The sequence below is a fragment of the Prionailurus viverrinus genome, chromosome C1 (genome assembly GCF_022837055.1).
Source record: "Prionailurus viverrinus isolate Anna chromosome C1, UM_Priviv_1.0, whole genome shotgun sequence".
NCBI classification, from domain to species: Eukaryota; Metazoa; Chordata; class Mammalia; order Carnivora; family Felidae; genus Prionailurus; species Prionailurus viverrinus.
Window position 1 is genome coordinate 86,254,782 of NC_062568.1, and position 17,930 is coordinate 86,272,711.

Genomic DNA, 17,930 nt, shown 5'->3' on the forward strand with positions numbered 1-17,930 from the left:
AAAATCTGGGAGAAACTTTACTAAATGTGAATAATAGTTATCTCTAGAAAGGAACATAAATTTCCCAATTCTTTCTTGGCTTATGTAAATTTTTTATATAATATTTTTCATATTTTTATATAATGAAAATGTATTAGTAACATAATTAAGTATTAAAAAAGTTAGAGGGACACAAAGATAGCCATCTTTCCTTTTTTCAGTGAACTCTGAAATGTATTTTTATTTAATTACTTTCCATTCTGTGTTCAGGATGACGTTTTGATAATTAAAACAACCAATTTAAAAAAAGAACCGCAAACTGAAATACAATACTTCTTGTAACATAGAAGACAGATACATTTACTGACACAATTTTTCATTTCTGATAGATATTAAATGAAGAAAATCTGAGTGTTATAAGAGACTTCCATTTCTCTGGATGTTTAAAAAGAAATTATAATTCTGTGTGATAGATGAAGACAGTTCTTAAATGATCCTGATGACATGAGTATATATTGCAATTTTTACTTTCTTTCTCATATATTTTCGTATTTTTAAAGGTTGGAGACCATGTTTCTCTTTTTTCTGCTCTCCCATACATTTTATACATATTTATACATGGGTAATTTTTACCCATATGGTAGGCATTATATTGATGTATCATGTAAGCACCTCTCCAGAGTAAGACCTAAATTTCCCTCTCCCTTTATTCTTTGTATCTACAATATATGCATATCCAATAAAGAAAAACATTTTTAATCATGAAAACATTTATTTACCTTCTTCTTGGCTCTATCTACGTGGACTTCTCTTCTGCAGTTTAAAAATCTCATATTCACGGCAAGGCGTCAATATTTTGAGTCACACTCTTAGAGGAAAACCAAGAAGCTCATATTCAGTTATATGTACAATCTGGTTACTGGAACTCATGAATACCCATTCATTAATGATTAAATTGAATAATCTCTGTGACATAAAAAGACATATATGTTTGGTATCTGTCTCTGGTTCCTGCCACAAAACTCCTAAAATCCTTAGATTTTCCTAAGTGATAGGGGTGAGAAAAATATTTTTTCTTATTCATAAAGAGCCCCTTCTAACCACATCTGAGTGAATGCTAATGAAGTGACTGTTTGAGATTGGGGACTGGTTTCCAGAGGAAGCAACCGTGAGATTAGAGGGTTAGAACTTTCAGCCCCACTTCCTGACTTCTCGGAGGGGAGAAGAGCTGAGATTGAGTGAATCACTGAAGGCCAGAGATGTTAACCAAGTATGCCTACATAACGGAACTTCCATCAGGGCCCTAAATGAGACAGGTTGGAGAACGTCAGTGTTGGTTAACATGTCTAGGTGCTGGGAAGACAGCTGTGTAGAGAAGGCAGAAAAGTGCCACGTTTTCCACCCATACCTTGCCCTATGCATCTCTTCCATTTGACTCATTCTGTGTTGCATCCTTCACAATAAATAAGTCATATCAAGAAAAGTGTTTTCCTGAGTTCTGTGAGACACTCTAGCAAACTATTGACTCTTTTTTTTTATTTCTACGCCAAGCATGAGATTTATTTATTTATTTATTTTTTTATGAAATTTATTGACAAATTGGTTTCCATACAACACCCAGTGCTCATCCCAAAAGGTGCCCTCCTCAATACCCATCACCCACCCTCTCCTCCCTCCCACCCCCCATCAACCCTCAGTTTGTTCTCAGTTTTTAACAGTCTCTTATGCTTTGGCTCTCTCCCATTCTAACCTCTTTTTTTTTTTTTTCCTTCCCCTCCCCCATGGGTTCCTGTTAAGTTTCTCAGGATCCACATAAGAGTGAAACCATATGGTATCTGTCTTTCTCTGTATGGCTTATTTCACTTAGCATCACACTCTCCAGTTCCATCCACGTTGCTACAAAAGGCCATATTTCATTTTTTCTCATTGCCACGTAATATTCCATTGTGTATATAAACCACAATTTCTTTATCCATTCATCAGTTGATGGACATTTAGGCTCTTTCCATAATTTGGCTATTGTTGAGAGTGCTGCTATGAACATTGGGGTACAAGTGGCCCTATGCATCAGTACTCCTGTATCCCTTGGATAAATTCCTAGCAGTGCTATTGCTGGGTCATAGGGTAGGTCTATTTTTAATTTTCTGAGGAACCTCCACACTGCTTTCCAGAGCAGCTGCACCCATTTGCATTCCCACCAACAGTGCCAGAGGGTTCCCGTTTCTCCACATCCTCTCCAGCATCTATAGTCTCCTGATTTGTTCATTTTGGCCACTCTGACTGGTGTGAGGTGATACCTGAGTGTGGTTTTGATTTGTATTTCCCTGATAAGGAGCAACGCTGAACATCTTTTCATGTGCCTGTTGGCCATGCTGATGTCTTCTTTAGAGAAGTGTCTATTCATGTTTTCTGCCCATTTCTTCACTGGGTTATTTGTTTTTCGGGTGTGGAGTTTGGTGAGCTTCAAACTATTGACTCTTAAGAGGGGGTCGTGGGAACCCCTGATTTATAACCAATCAGTCAGAAGTATAGGAGGCTCAGAGTTGAGGTTAGCATCTGAACTGGGGGCAGTCCTATGAGACTAAGCTTTTAACCTGGGGGGGTCTATGCTAACTCTAGGTAGTTAGTGTCAGACATGTGAGCACAGGAAAATGTTTTTCTTCTGGCCTTTCATAGCTGGTAAGAAAGAACTGTGCTAATACATAGTTCTTAAATTTTCACCTACCCTTTTATACTAATTTGATTCATGCTGTGTTTGACCTTCTATGATTTGTTCATAGCCTGGGCATTTTATTGTACAAAGAGCTAAGCTATAAGTTCCTATTATGTGCTTGACAAATTCATCATTTGATGAGGGCAAAGATGCTTTAAACAAAACCCTTGAAATAATTAATAACCTACAAAGTTTTCTATTCTATATCTACCCTACTAGCTAGGTACCAGAACCAAGAAGAGAGGAACCATAAATATGTTTTCTCAAATAAATGAAACTACATAATAGTTTTAATGGTACCACAAAGAGTAATTGAGATTTAGTAGCACATTATGGTTTGAACTTTTATTGACTTTCTCCCAACATAAACTGGCAGAGATATTTCTTCATAAGGTTCAAATGTGCTGCCTTTTTTTTTTTGCAATTTTACTCTAAGCACTGATTTCAGCTTACAGACAATATGTTGGTAACATTTATGTTATTCAAACTATTGTTGCTTTAATAAATAAATCTTTAATCTGTCGCTCTTTCTACATAAGCCCTGAAAGAATTTCATTCCTTTGATTTGAAAATCCTAGAAACCTTATGTCTTATTTATATAGTATTGGCAGAGGTCATTCCCTTCCTGGAATCACGGACATCTATAAATTATAGTAAGCACAGGGTGTGTAATGAGTTATGCTGAGAATGGGGATGTTTAATAAGAAACTAAGAAGAGTTTGCTGAGAAAATCAGGTCAAGCATTTATAATGAAAGAAACAATAAATACTTTCTTAAAACTGTAAATGTATTTTTATTTTCTCTTGAGTTCTCACTTTCACTGCTTTGTTTTATTGCATTTTATGTTTGTAATTGAAAGTTGAATTTCAGGATCCTAGTCAGGACAACATTTTGGTTTAAAAGGGTTTGTCATAAACACAAGCAGTCAAGACCAGAATTTTGCAATCTCATTTTGAATCTTTACTAAATCATACACTTGTAGTGTGATTTTGGCAAAACTTATTTCTTAACATAGGTTCCTCATCTGCAAATAAAACATACAGTCACTTCAAAAAGGGTTAAAAAGACAGTCCTGAGAAAATGTCAGGCATATTGTAGATGCTCACTATGTTCAACTTCCTTTCTTCTGGCTGGATTTATTTCAGGTTAATTAGATTTTACTGAGGACATGGAAAATACTGATTTCCAATTATATCAATCAGTATTCCATTCATTTCAACATCCGAGTATTCTATCCCCTGAAGCCCACCACTCCTTGCCTAACTTACTCGAACCAATCTTTTAGTCAAACCAGAGCGTAAGTTTTTCCCTTTAAATGGTGAAGTCTTCAAGGCTAACAACTGTGTCTTATTCACGGTTACTACTTTGAGATCTATTAATAGTGCCTGACACATAGCTAGCACTCCTTATTCAGTTCTCTCTCTTTCTGTCTCTCTGTCTCTTTCTTGTTCACTCTTCTCCCCCCCTCTTCTCTTCATTCAAATTAGGTATTCATGATAAGTATTTTGGTAGCACTAAAATTTCAGTGGCACAATGCCATGACTCTGGTAGATATCTATATATCTATATATCTATATATCTATATATCTATATCTATATCTATATCTATCTATATATGTATATATAAAATCATAGGGCAGCAATTGAAATTTTGTGATGTTGCTGTGTTGAGCCCATTTGCACTATTGAGCACACGATAGACATTCAAAACGTAGCTATTGAGTGAATGGAGAAGTAAATTAAAGAATGATCTGTTAGTAGGATTTCAGAATTCAAAGAAGCTCAGGCACTAAAGAAAACATGTAACAAGTTTAGCAATAACTAGAGATAGGGGAATGATTATTTTTGCCATCCATCCATCCATCCATCCATCCAGCAATCAACCAACAAGCAGTTATTGAGAACCTGTTTATGTCACTAGTACTGGGATTTGAAAGATACAAATGAAATATATAAAATACATGGGAAGTAGTTCCTTATAGCAAATTATTCATAATACTTACAAATATAAACATAGCATCACTTATCCAGAATTTTGAGGACTGCAGGGCATTCCTTGCTTTTAGACCACTCTTAAGTAAGTATGAAGAAGTCACATCAGATTTGTGCTACAGCCCTTGGGTTTCACTGTAATGAAATGCTCTTGATTATAGTTATTTGAAATAACAGAATTGTCTATAAACTAAGACCAATTTTAGCACCGACGAGCATTCCGGTACTCATTGCTTATATAAAGAGACCAAATTCAGGAATAAATAACATAACTAAGTAAATGTGATTTAAGATAAATAATTGACTAAATTTACCATTTAATAAATAATTGATACCCATTTGCTTCAGGAATATGCCATCCCTCAGAAATGTGCCAGGTCAGTTCTGACTCCAATTCCAAATGTCACTCTGCTGTCAGAATATGACAGTCACCAGTGTTAGATGTTCCTTCCAAGAACAAATTATTTCCGGCAATAAAAGCCCATCTGTTTATCTAATTTGTGGATGTGCTCTGCCTACATTATCATTTGCCCAACTAGCCTTGAAATGATCACTCTCATATGACAAAGCATTACAGGCGCTGCATGACAGCATTTCTCTACATAGCCATTGGAAGAGACCAAAAGCTTCAGCTTAGAGAATGAGACTAACAAACTAGCTTTTGAAACTAACAAACACTCTACAAATATTAGGTGCCAACTTTGTCTGAAATACTATGCTAAGTAACCTGGAGGATTTCAAAGGTGAAGGATATAGCCTAAGCCTTACGAAGAATGCAGTTTTCTGAATAATAATAATAAAAATAACATGTAAATCTTAACCGACTGAGCCACCCAGGAGCCCCCTAAATAACATGTAAATCTTTCCAATAATTCAACTGTAAGAAATGGTCCCATGGGGATTTAAAAAATGCTAAGTACAGCAAAGATTTATGAACATTATACATAACAGTAAAAAACTGGAAATATACTACTAACTGACCAATAATAGTGATAAGTCCATAAAATGGAGCCCTTTGAACTCATGTTAATGAAGGCTAGAATAACACACACAAATATTTCATTTGTAAATAATACCAACTAATATATAGACACTAATTCACCTATTATCTATCTATCTATCTACCTATCTATCTATCTATCTATCATCTTTATCTTAAAATCCAAAATATAGCAAATGGGAAGAGAGACTAAAAAAAACCCATATTATCTTTAATTGATAGGTCTACAGATCAATGAATTATTTTTTTAAATTTCTTCTCTGAGGTGCCTGGGTTGCTCAGTTGGTTGAGCGTCTGACTTCAGCTCAGGTCATGATCTCACAGTTCGTGGGTTCGAGCTCTGTGTTGGGTTCTGTGCTGACAGCTCAGAGCCTGGAGCCTGCTTTGGATTCTATGTCTCCCTCGTTCTCTGTCCCTCCCCCACTTACACTCTGTCTCTCCATCTCAAAAATAAATAAACAACAACAACAAAAAACTTTTAAAATTTCTTCTCTTCTGTGTTCTCCAAACTTTTAAAGTTTCTATATAATAAAATATCAGAGTATTATGCCTCACATGACCTTCATTGGATTTTTTATAAGCTAGGACCAAATGCCTCCATACTAGAAGAAATGTATGAAAACAAAAAGGATTTAAATAATTATAGATGGAAATTTTTTTACAGAGCTTCTCAAATAAAAACCAGTATCTTAGAGTACTTTATACTATACCATATACTTTCAGAAATATTACATCATTTTTTTTCCACATAATCTTCCTGGACAATAGACCTATTCCTTGTTTTACAATAAGGAAATTCTGACTCAGAGAGTTTAAACCATTTGGCCTGAACCAAAGATTTAGTAAATGTCAGATTCGAGCCTCAAATCCCCACTTTATAACTCAGGGTCTAAGATGCTTTTTCTGCACATATTGTCTTGTACTACAAGTATAGCCTCTGACTTCACTTGAATGTTGAGACAAGTTCTTTGGGAAAAAATATTTTTAATATTAGTTGGCAAGCATGCTTTTCATCATCAGCTATATGCAAACTATTTGCTTTGCCTTTAAATTGAAAAATTGCTTCATTTAAAATAGTGTATCACAAAAAATAATATGAGTATTACAGAGAGGCTGAAAGACAAAAAGTAAAGGTGAGTGTACATTTTCATGACTGACAAAGTTCAGTCTTATATAAGGCATTTATGTTAACTACACCCACTCACCTCTAAGCCAAAACAGAAATTATCTTCCAACAAATTCATATAAGGCATGTATTTTGGGTCCTGCTAATTAATTACTTCTGTATCTGCATCACCTTATGCTTGTGCCACAGAGGATAAAAACAGCCAATTAATTTTACATGATCTAAATGGTATAACTTTAATCAAAAGAAGTTGCTCAGTGGCCAATATACAGCTAATTTTCTGACTTTGATTTTCCAGAGTTCTTTCTAGGCCAATGATTAGCAAACTTTCCCAGACAAAAGACCTGAATGTCACAAATAACTATAGAAACAAGAAATCAAAGCATTAATAGTATCACTTTTTCAGGTTTTAAGAAAATAGTAATGATGCTGAGTGCTGATAGAAGAAATTGTACAAAAGCTGATTGGCACCAGTGAATGTTTCTGATCTCTATCCAGTGTGTGCCTTGTGGGCCATAGTCAAGCCCTTTATTTGTCTTTGGCCTGTTTTCTCCAATTGTGTTCTAGACTTCTATTTCCCCACCCTCCTACACAGCAGACAGAAAATTAAATCAATCATGTATCATGTTTCTCAAATACAAAGCCTCTCCCAGACTATATTTTTTCTCTTCTTTTTTTTAAAGTTTATTTACTTATTTTGAGAGAAAGAGAAAGAGTGTGAGTACAAAGGGGCAGAGAAAGAGAGAGAGAGAGAGAGAGAGAGAGAGAGAGAGAGACTCTCAAGTAGGCTTCGTGCTGTCAACACAGAGCCTGAGGTGGGGGACTCGATCCCACAAACCTTGAGATCATGACCTGAGCCAAGACCAAGAGTCGGTTGTTTAACTGAGCCACCCAGGGCCCCCTATTTTTTCTCTTCTTAACCCTTTTCTCCATTCCTAGACATTGTCTTCCTTCTGTTTGAAGGCAATCTACCCTTCTCTACCTAGAGAACCTGACTCCACTTCCTAGGTCTTGCTTTAGATCGCTCTCTCTCATTGCAATTTATAAACATCCTATAAAATTGTCCTTCCCTGAGCTAAAGTCATCTTCCAATAACTGAATCTCTGTTCCATGCTTTTCATCTAAATTTGTCAAAAGAGCCATCTATTCTGATTGATGCCACTTTTTCACCTCATATTCGTTTTGCAATCTGTTAAATTCCAGCTCCTGCCCCATGACTCTGTTAAAGTTATCTCTCACTAAAATCACAAGGAGCTTTCAAATTCCAAATTCAGCGGGCATTTCAAAGTCTTTATCACACGTGATCTCTTCACTGAATTTCTTTTTAGTTACTTTTTGTTTAAAATGTCATACTTTCTTACTTCTATGGCATCATACTCTTTGTCTTCTTTGTGATCTTTAGGTATTATTTTCCCTTAGAATGTCAATGCCTTTGTAATTGTTAAGAAGTAATTTACCAGAAGCATCTCATCAGTACCATTAAATAAAGATCTATAGAATCAGATAGTCTAAAAGTCTTCTGGGAGTTTAAAATGGAAACATGATATAAGAGAATTTATTGAAAACCAAAAATTCTTTTAATATAAATTTTGATTTTTGACACTGTGCTTATGTAATAGCCTACAAACAATAGGATAGATGCATTTTGATTGTTTTATTTATTTTTCAGAAATTTTATAACTACATTGGTTGGCTGCATTTCTTCACCTACCTCCAGAGTTTTACAACCTTGGTTTTAATTCCAATATTGCCGCTAGCCTTGTGGCAAATATTTAACCTTTTTGTTCTATTTTCTAGATTTATAAGTAAAATGAAATACTATTCATGATCATGTAGATAATTAACAATAAAATAAATTATCAAGAAAGGAGGCACTAGGATTAGTAGAGACTGGAAAATGGGCTAACTTCTAATTTTAATCACTTTAAAGAACTAAAGCATGTTCTGCCTTCCTCTGGGAAGCTACTTTCTTGTCTTTATTTCCAGATAGCTTACTGTCTATGCAACCCATTTATCATTTATTACCTTGGTGTATTAGGCTTTAAATCTGTGTAGGTCCTATTTTTTTTAAACTAGATTGTAACTTGCTCAGGAACAGAACAATATTTTATTCTTGTTAGCATTTCTCGGGTTGCTTTTCAAAATTAGATGTTCAAGACTATTTTCTTACTACTTTATTGTATAACTGATCTATTAAAATACAGTAATTTAGATCTCCATTTCAGCATTAGATTTTTTTTTCTGCCTGAAGAAAATTACTGCCTGATTATTCTCTCTAGGATGTGGAGGTAGAGAGGAAATAGCTGTAAGAAGGCATTTGTAAATAAGAAGACATTTGTAAATAGAAGAAACTAATGTATTTTAAAATATCCTGGAGAAGGACCATTCAAATAGAACTGTTTGGGAAAGAAAAGTGTGATGTGGATAAGTTTGCATTAGTTTTATATTACTACATAACACATTACTCCCAAACTTAGTGGTTTAACCAAAAACTCGGTAACATTTGTCATACCACAGTTTCTTTTCATCAGGAATCTGGTTCAGAATCTCTGGCTTTGTGTTTTTTACATAGCAGAGACTACAGTCATCTTAAGGCTCAACTGGCGTTGAGTTCGCTTCCAAGCTCAGTCAAGTGATTGTTGGCAGGATATAGATCTTCACAGTTTATTCGACTAAGGGTTCTGTTTCTCACGAGCTGTTGGTCATAAGGGTACCTCAGTTCCTTATAGGTTGAGATATTCCAAACAGTAGCTTTCAAAATGGGAAATGATGTCATCAGAATGAGCAAGCCAGAAGAAAGGAGAGAGTGGGACAATATGAATTCACCAGTCTTTTGTAGCCTAATCTAGAAAGTGGCATCTCTGTTGAATGACTAAACTGTACCTGAAACTAATATTACACTGTGTGTTAAACACCTGGAATTTAAGTAAAAGCTTAAAAAAAAGTGACATCTCAAAACTTTGACATATTCAATGTTTTAGAGCCAGCCACTAGGTCCTACCTATATTTAAGAGGAGGAAAGGATTACACTGGGGAGTGAATACCAGGAGGAATTATTAAGAGCCATCTTAGAAATGTGCCTACCAAAGTTATTTCTTTATTTCCTTCTAATACCTTGTATGAGAGAGACATCATTTGGGGATGATGAAGCAAGGAGGAGATAAATTGGAAGAGACTCTCTCTTTATGTGGAAAGTTGAAATGGAGAGATAAAGAAAAATGAAAAAAATACCTAAAATAAAGAATAATAAGAATAATAACCACCACTTTATAAAGTAATGATTATATCCAGGATTTGTGATAGACTTTATATACGTTGCTTCCAAGCCTCTAAAATTCTTTGAAAGTTAGACAACATAATTCATGTTTTATAGATGAAGAAATGGTAGGAAAGAAAGTGGCTTCTTAAAACCTCATAACTATTAAGTGGCAGGGGCACAATATTAGAACAATATTGAGATTTTTTTCTGGTCTTCAAAACTCACAAATTCAAATTCAAAACTAATTTAGAGTTAGAGTATTTCACTTTTTATGAAATGTGAAAAGTCCTATTATTCAAAGATCAATTGCATCCTCTTTTTCTTTTTTTAAATTATAACTCAGATTCTTTAAAAAAATGAGATTCTTCTGGAAAATGCATTAATCTGTCATTCAGTTCTCATTACTCTACTTTGATTTTTAAATCATATTTTAAAGCCAACTTTGTTTTGAAGGGACTACTGAGATGCTGCTTAGGATGTATCTGCCCCAGATGTGTGTGTGTGTGTGTGTGTGTGTGAGTGGTGGTTGTCAGATTCTGACTCCCACAGTGGGAAGACACAGTACAAAAATGAAATTCATGGTTCTAATTCACTCAATTCACTATAATTCTGGCACATTGATCTATCTGGGCAGGGAAGATATACATCTATATCTATCTATATCATCTATCTGCCTGTATAACCAGCCTCATCCCACATTCAAATATTGCCTAATAACCTGTTACTTTATTAATATTAGCTGTCATAAAATATTGACTTTAAGCTCAGTAAAATATATTATTTTCTAGGTTCACCCTTATTTCCAGAAAGTGAGTAAATTTGCATAGCATACTATAACTTGTGAACATAATTAGGCATCTAAAAAAATTGTATTGTGCAAGCTACTGCATTTATAATTGCCTAATTGTGCTTGCATGTATCCAAATATCAGCATGATTGGCCACTTACCCTATCAACAGCAAAAGTGGTTAGCTGCATGTACAATTACCTGTATGGTTAATTCAGAATGTTCAGTTGCCCCTACATTTAGGTTTCTTGAAACTGTATCTTCAAATAAGGAAGCAGTGCAAACTGCTAGAAACAGGTCAATAGCAAAAAAGTAAAAATAAATCTGGAATTTAGTCATTTTATTGGTTTTGGTCATAGTATGATTAATTAATTTATAATTTGTATTATACTAACAATACTCATTGTATTACAGATTTTTTAAAATCACTCTTCCTCACATCATCTTATGAAGAAATAATGAGGGAAGTTTACAAATGCAAAAATAGGTTTTTAATGGTAACTAATGATAAGTAATTAAGTTACTTGGGTATCTAGTATGTAGTATGTTGTTTGTGGTATGATTTCAGAAATCTTAATGGACCAGGATAGAAAATAGTCTAGGAAATACAATAGACTAAGGATAGTTGAAGATGCAAATAGGTAAAACTAGGCTTAATTTCTGTATTGGGATTGACACAGGTAGAACAGATACAACGATGGGAAGAATTTTATATCTGTAGTGTATTCAGGCACAGGACTAATGAAAATCGGCAGAGTGTTTGGCAGGTAATTAGAAATTGATAAGGACCTCAGGAATAATGATTTTCATCTATATAGGGAGGTAATCAAAAAAGGTTGAGAAGTCAACAGTAGAAGAATATGGGATTCTGAAGTGGAGGTTTGTTAAATAGAGCAGCCTATCTTTTAGAATGAAAATAAAAAATTACCATTTTTTTAAAATAACAGAGCGTGAAACAGCAGGTACCAACAGAGGACTCATGTTATTATTATTATAAACTTGGTTTGTTTGCTTTACTTTATTTTCTACAGGATTTAAAATGTAAACGCAGAAAAATAATTATAAATTTATCTTAATGATTACAATATATAAAAATATAATTTGTGACATAGTTACCAAAAGTAAGGGCGTCTGTGTTGTAAAAGAGTACAGTTTTGTATGCATTTGAAATTAACTGGGTATTGATTTAAGAGAGATTGTCATAATTATGGATGTTATAAGTAATCCTCATGGTAATCACAAAGAAAATATCTATAGATTATACACAAAAGAAACACGAAGATAATCAAAGCATCTTGCTAAAGAAATCACCTAAACACACACAAAAAGCCATAATGGAAGATATAAGAATCAAAAAGGAATAAGACATTAAAAAGAGAAAACACACAAGTTAGCAAAGTAAATGCTTTCCTACCAGAAATTACTCTAAATGGAAATGGATTAAACTCGTAATCAAAAGACAGAGATTGACAAAATTAATATAAAAAATAAAGGAGTTGTGTAGTGTATATTACTTTAGGGGCGCCTGAGTGGTTCAATTTGTTGAACGACCGACTTTGGCTCAGGTTATTATTTCATGGTTCCTGCATTTGAGCCCCACATCAGGCTCTGTGCTGACAGCTCAGACCCTGGAACCTGCTTTGGATTCTGTGCCTCCCTCTCTCTGCCCCTCCCCCATTCATGCTCTGTCTCTCTCTCTCTCTCAAAAATGAATAAACGTTTAAAAAAAAGAGAGAGAGACCTACTTTAGATCAAAAGGCACACATAGATTGAAAGGATAGAAAAAGATATTCCATGCAGAAATAACCAAAAGAGACCTGAAGTGGCTATAATAATATCTGACAAAATATACTTCGAGTCAAAAATTAAGAGACATACAATGGAATATGATCCCACCTCAGAAAGGAACATCTGACACATACTACAACAAGGATTAACCTTGAAGACATTATGTTAAATTAAATAATTCGATCACAAAAAAGACAAATACAGTTGATTCCACTTAAAGAAAATACCTAGATTAGTCAAGTTCATAGTCAGAAAGTAAATTAGTGGTTGCCCAGAGATGGGAAGAGGGGATTGCCAAAGCAACCGAAACTGGAAAAATCAAGATTTCAAAGAGACAAGAAACACAGAGAAGTGAGTCAATAATTTGTCAGCCACTTTCTCTCTATGGCCATTTCATATTTCTTGGCCATGATGTAAAAAATAAGAGCCTATCACTGCGATGGAAGCCAACAGATGAGAAGCAAAGACATTAGTGAGAAGGGAGGAATAGAGAATGAGTCCAACATTCAGTTATTTCTCCTTGTAGCATCTGCTGGCATAGAAATGAGCTAAGAAGTTAAATGGAAAACTGTTGAAACAGAAAAGCTTTTTCTTTATTCTTATGATATGAAAGAGGCAAAAACTGAAGTTCAGGATCTACAAAAAATAGGGAGCCTCTATTAAGCACACTAAGCTCTCTGCAGGGATCCTTGAAAAGTTGAATCTTAAGAACAGAGCAAACCAGTGGTAAATTGGAGACTTACAAAAACTACAACTTAATTTGAAGAATTTTAGATTTGGTTAATAATAGAAAAGTGAGCAGTATGGTTTATCACAGTAAACGATTAAAGTAGAAAATCACATGATTATCTTAACAAATATTTTTTTTGAAAAATTTAAATACCAAATATTGATAACTACTTTTATCAAATTAAATTAAAAAAAATTCTTTAATCTGTTTAATATGACCTATGAAAAATCGGCAGCAAACTTCAGGTGAGCTATCAGCAACTTTTCTCTGACATGAGGAATAAATCAAGAACACCTGTTATCAGCACATCTATTCACCTTGAATTTGAGACCTTAGGTCTATGCAGTAAGGCAAGATTTAAAAAAAAATGTAATATGAAACAAATAATAATTGGAATGGGAACTAAAACCTGTAATTGTTTATAAATGACATAATGATGCATGTGTGAAGCCAAATGAATTAATTTGACTATATTGCAAGGTCATTAGACACACTGTTAAAATAGAGAATTAATTATATTGCTATGTATCAGTCACAAAAAGGAAATTTACTTTTATTTTATTTATTATTTTTTTTAAATTTTTTTTAACGTTTATTTATTTTTGAGACAGAGAGAGACAGAGCATGAACAGGGGAGGGTCAGAGAGAGGGAGACACAGAATCTGAAACAGGCTCCAGGCTCTGAGCTGTCAGCACAGAGCCTGACGCGGGGCTTGAACTCATGGACCGCGAGATCATGACCTGAGCCGAAGTCGGCCGCTTAACCGACTGAGCCACCCAGGCGCCCCAGGAAATTTACTTTTAAATGATATCACTTATCATGCCAAAAGAAATAAGACTACTAATTTTCCAGTGAAAAGTATGAGCCTTCTACACTGAAACAAACTAACAACAACAAAAATGCAGCCAGAAATATAACTGAGATTAACTGAAGAAAACCTAAATAACATGAAAGGAAGTGCCATGTTCACAGGTTGGAAGGTTCAATATTGTAAAGATGCCAAAATCCCACAGATTTATTTATAAATGCAATACAGTCAATCAAAATCCCTACATCATTTTCTTGGAAATTGACAAGCTTACTTTAAAATGTACGTGACAATATAAAGAGCTAAACACAGCCACAACAAACTTGAAAAGAAACAAAGCTGGAGCACTTATGCTACCAGAAATCAAGATGTATCATAAAGGTACATTAATTAAGATAGTATAATATTAGCACATAAAAAATACAGTAGAACAAAGATATGGGGAGGAAAAGGGGAAGGAGGGAAGGAAGAGGGAAGAGAGAGAGAGACAGAAAAATAACCCAGATCCACATAGATACAGTTATTTGTTTTATGATAAAGTCACTTGTATTAGAACACTGCATTGTACAGGGATAAGGATGACCTTTCAACAAAGGATTGCCACATGGATGGGGCGCCTGGGTGGCTCAGTGGTTGGGTGTCCGACTTCAGTTCAAGTCATATTCTCACAGCTCGTGGTTTGAGCCCCATGTCGGGCTCTGTTCTGACAGCTCAGAGCCTGGAGCCTGCTTCCGATTCTGTGTCTCCCTCTCTCTGGCCCTCCCCCGCTCACGCTCTGTCTCACTCTCTCTCTCAAAAATAAATAAACATTAAAAACAACAACAAAGGATTGTCACATGGAAAAATAATTTAAAAAGTAAGTCCTTACCCCTACCACACACCATAGATGAAAATCAGTTCTAGTTGAACTGTAGATCTACACTTAAATGGTAAAACAATGAGCTATTTAGATAGAAATAGGATAACATCATCCTGTGTCTGAAGAAAGTAAAAATGTCTTAAATGGCACACAAAATGTACTAACTATATTGGAATATATTGATTAAGTGAACTTTACTAAGTCTTGTGCTCATAAAGGACAACATTAGGAGCATAAAAATTCAAGCCAGTGTGAGAGTGGATATATATATATATATACCTCACAAAGGACTCATGTCCAGTATATTTATAAAAAAATTTTACAGATCTGTAGGAAAAGTACAGACCATCAAAATAAAAACTGGCAAAAACTTTACCAGACACATTCAAGATATTCATGACTATTAAATACATGAAAATGCTCAGCCTTACACATCAGAGAAATATAAATTAACAGTAGAGGGAAATACCTATCAGAATTGCTGAACATTAAAGAGACAGACATTATGAAGTGTTGCTGAGGCTGTGGAAAAACTGAAATTCCCATACACTTATGGAGATGATGCATCTTTTGATACTGTGCAGTACTGTCTCCTAAAGCTGATCATAGGCAAAAGTTATAAAATGACCTTCCTACTCCTAAGAATATAGGCAACAGAAATGCATGCATATGTTCACAAAAAGACACATAAAAGAATGTTTGTAAACTGCACTAATTGTAACAATTACCCATTGTTTGTCAACAATAAAACTGATAAATTGTGATACATTCTTATAATGCAATGCTATATATTAGTGAGAAAAAAACAAACTATTGCTAGAACCAAGGATGGATACACTTGAAAAATGTAATACTGAGAAAAACAAAGTAGAAACATACTCTATGATTGCATTTATAAAGATCTCAAAAGTAGGCAAAATTAATTTATGATGTCAAAATACAGAATAAGAGTTGTCACTGAAGGGGAATAATGATAGGAACAGGCATGAGGGGGACTTGTAGAATGCTGGTAGTATTCCAGATCTTAATCTGGGTGTTGATTACAAGGTTTCTTCACTTTGTGTGAATTTATGAGGCTGTATTTTTATGATATGAGCATGTTTACCTAGTATGTGATATTCTAATACACTGTAAATGAAAAAGGAAGATGTTACACAAGCAATCTCCCTCTTTCTCCTTCCTGCTACTTGCAATGTAAATATGATGGTTGGAGGCCAGGCAGCTGTTTTAAGCCAGCAGGCATGTGACAACGTTCTCAAGAGGGCAGAGCGAGGAGAGAGGAGCTCCATATCCCAGATGCCATGGAACAGCTACACCAGCCCAAAACTGACCACTTCTGGGCTTCTCTTACATGAGAAATGTATTCGATCTTCTTACAAAGTAAAGCACGGTCATCTCCTGAGCACCAAACAATATGATGAAATTAGTGCCCATACTACCAAAGAGTTTTGGCTGGATAAACTTCATGACAGAAACAAGTAACAACAGGAATTTACAAGTTAACCATTCTGCAGACTCGTTCTTGAATGTCTCGACCATTTCCCTTAGAGATAAAATCTCCTAAACAGATTGATAGGAAATATATAGATTTAATTCTTTTCTCATGTACATGCACAAAAGCAGAATAGTGTGTTTTATTTATTGGGGCTGTTCTCTGCTGTCACAATTCTTTGGAGGACTTTTCCTCATCAGCATTCTTTGCCTGAGAAGAGTGATGACTTTTCTGCTAAAGTCAAGGTAATTCCACAACTCAGCTTTAGTGAACACCCCTTAGCACATTAATGAATAATATTTGTGCATTAGCAAACATGCTCCAGAGACAAAATCAAATCAAATGGGCTTGGATGTTCATAAATTCTGACACTTCTAAGCTCTCGGTAAGAAACTGCTTTATAATGAATTGCATGGGTTACATGCGTTCCACAGGGAGATTTAGGCTCAACTTTGCTTAAATGGAGTGAAATTTAGCTAAGGATAAAACAGCAACAATAATTAAGAATTTTCACAAATCCATGAGGATTCTAATTAAAATCTGACTTTCTAATCATCAACTGTGTATATTCATGCTGATGTAATCTACCCGAACTTTGGCGTTGTTCTAGGTACTGTGTTATATACAGTGATCACAGTCTTAAAAGCCTCCTATCCCCTCCCAGTTATGTGAATGACTTTTTGGTGCTGTGATGATGGTAGAAGAGTCTCCACAGGGTGGCTTTGAGATTCAGGTAATCTCACAATGAGTAGTTTGCAGTTCTTATTGCTTCTTAAGAGGAACACATGAGATTTATAAAAAAAAAAAAAAGCCAATAGCTGAATACAGGTCTAGGCACATCTGTGGTCTTGATTTCTTTTTGTATATTTTCCCTCCCACTAATGATCTCATCTTTTCAAAGCCTCTTCTTCATATCCTTTCCTGTTCCTGTCTTAACTTCTTCTCTGTCCATCCAAACTTCTTGCAGAAGATGCTGATATTTGCCATCCTTTTTTTCATACCTGCCATTCCCATTTGGATTACAATCTGATTTACTTCCCTACCACTTGCAGAAATCTAAGTTTGCTAAAGTCTTCCATACTCTCTTGCTACTGAGCATGATAGATACGTTTCAATCTGACTCAAACATTTGATACTATGAATACTCTTTTAGTAGAAACTGCTGTCTCTTGGCCTCCTTATGGCCTTGGTTTGCCATGGTTTCAATGAACCATATTTCCTTGGCTCTGTGAGTTCTTTTACTCCAGATATCACATTAGCTTTTTGTTACTTAAGCTTCTCTACCAAGCTCTTTCACAGTCCAAGTTGGTTAACATGCCTAGGAGAAGCTCATCCACTTTCATGGCTTAACCTGTATTCATGCCATTAGTTCCAAATTTTTTAAAATAATTTGTAA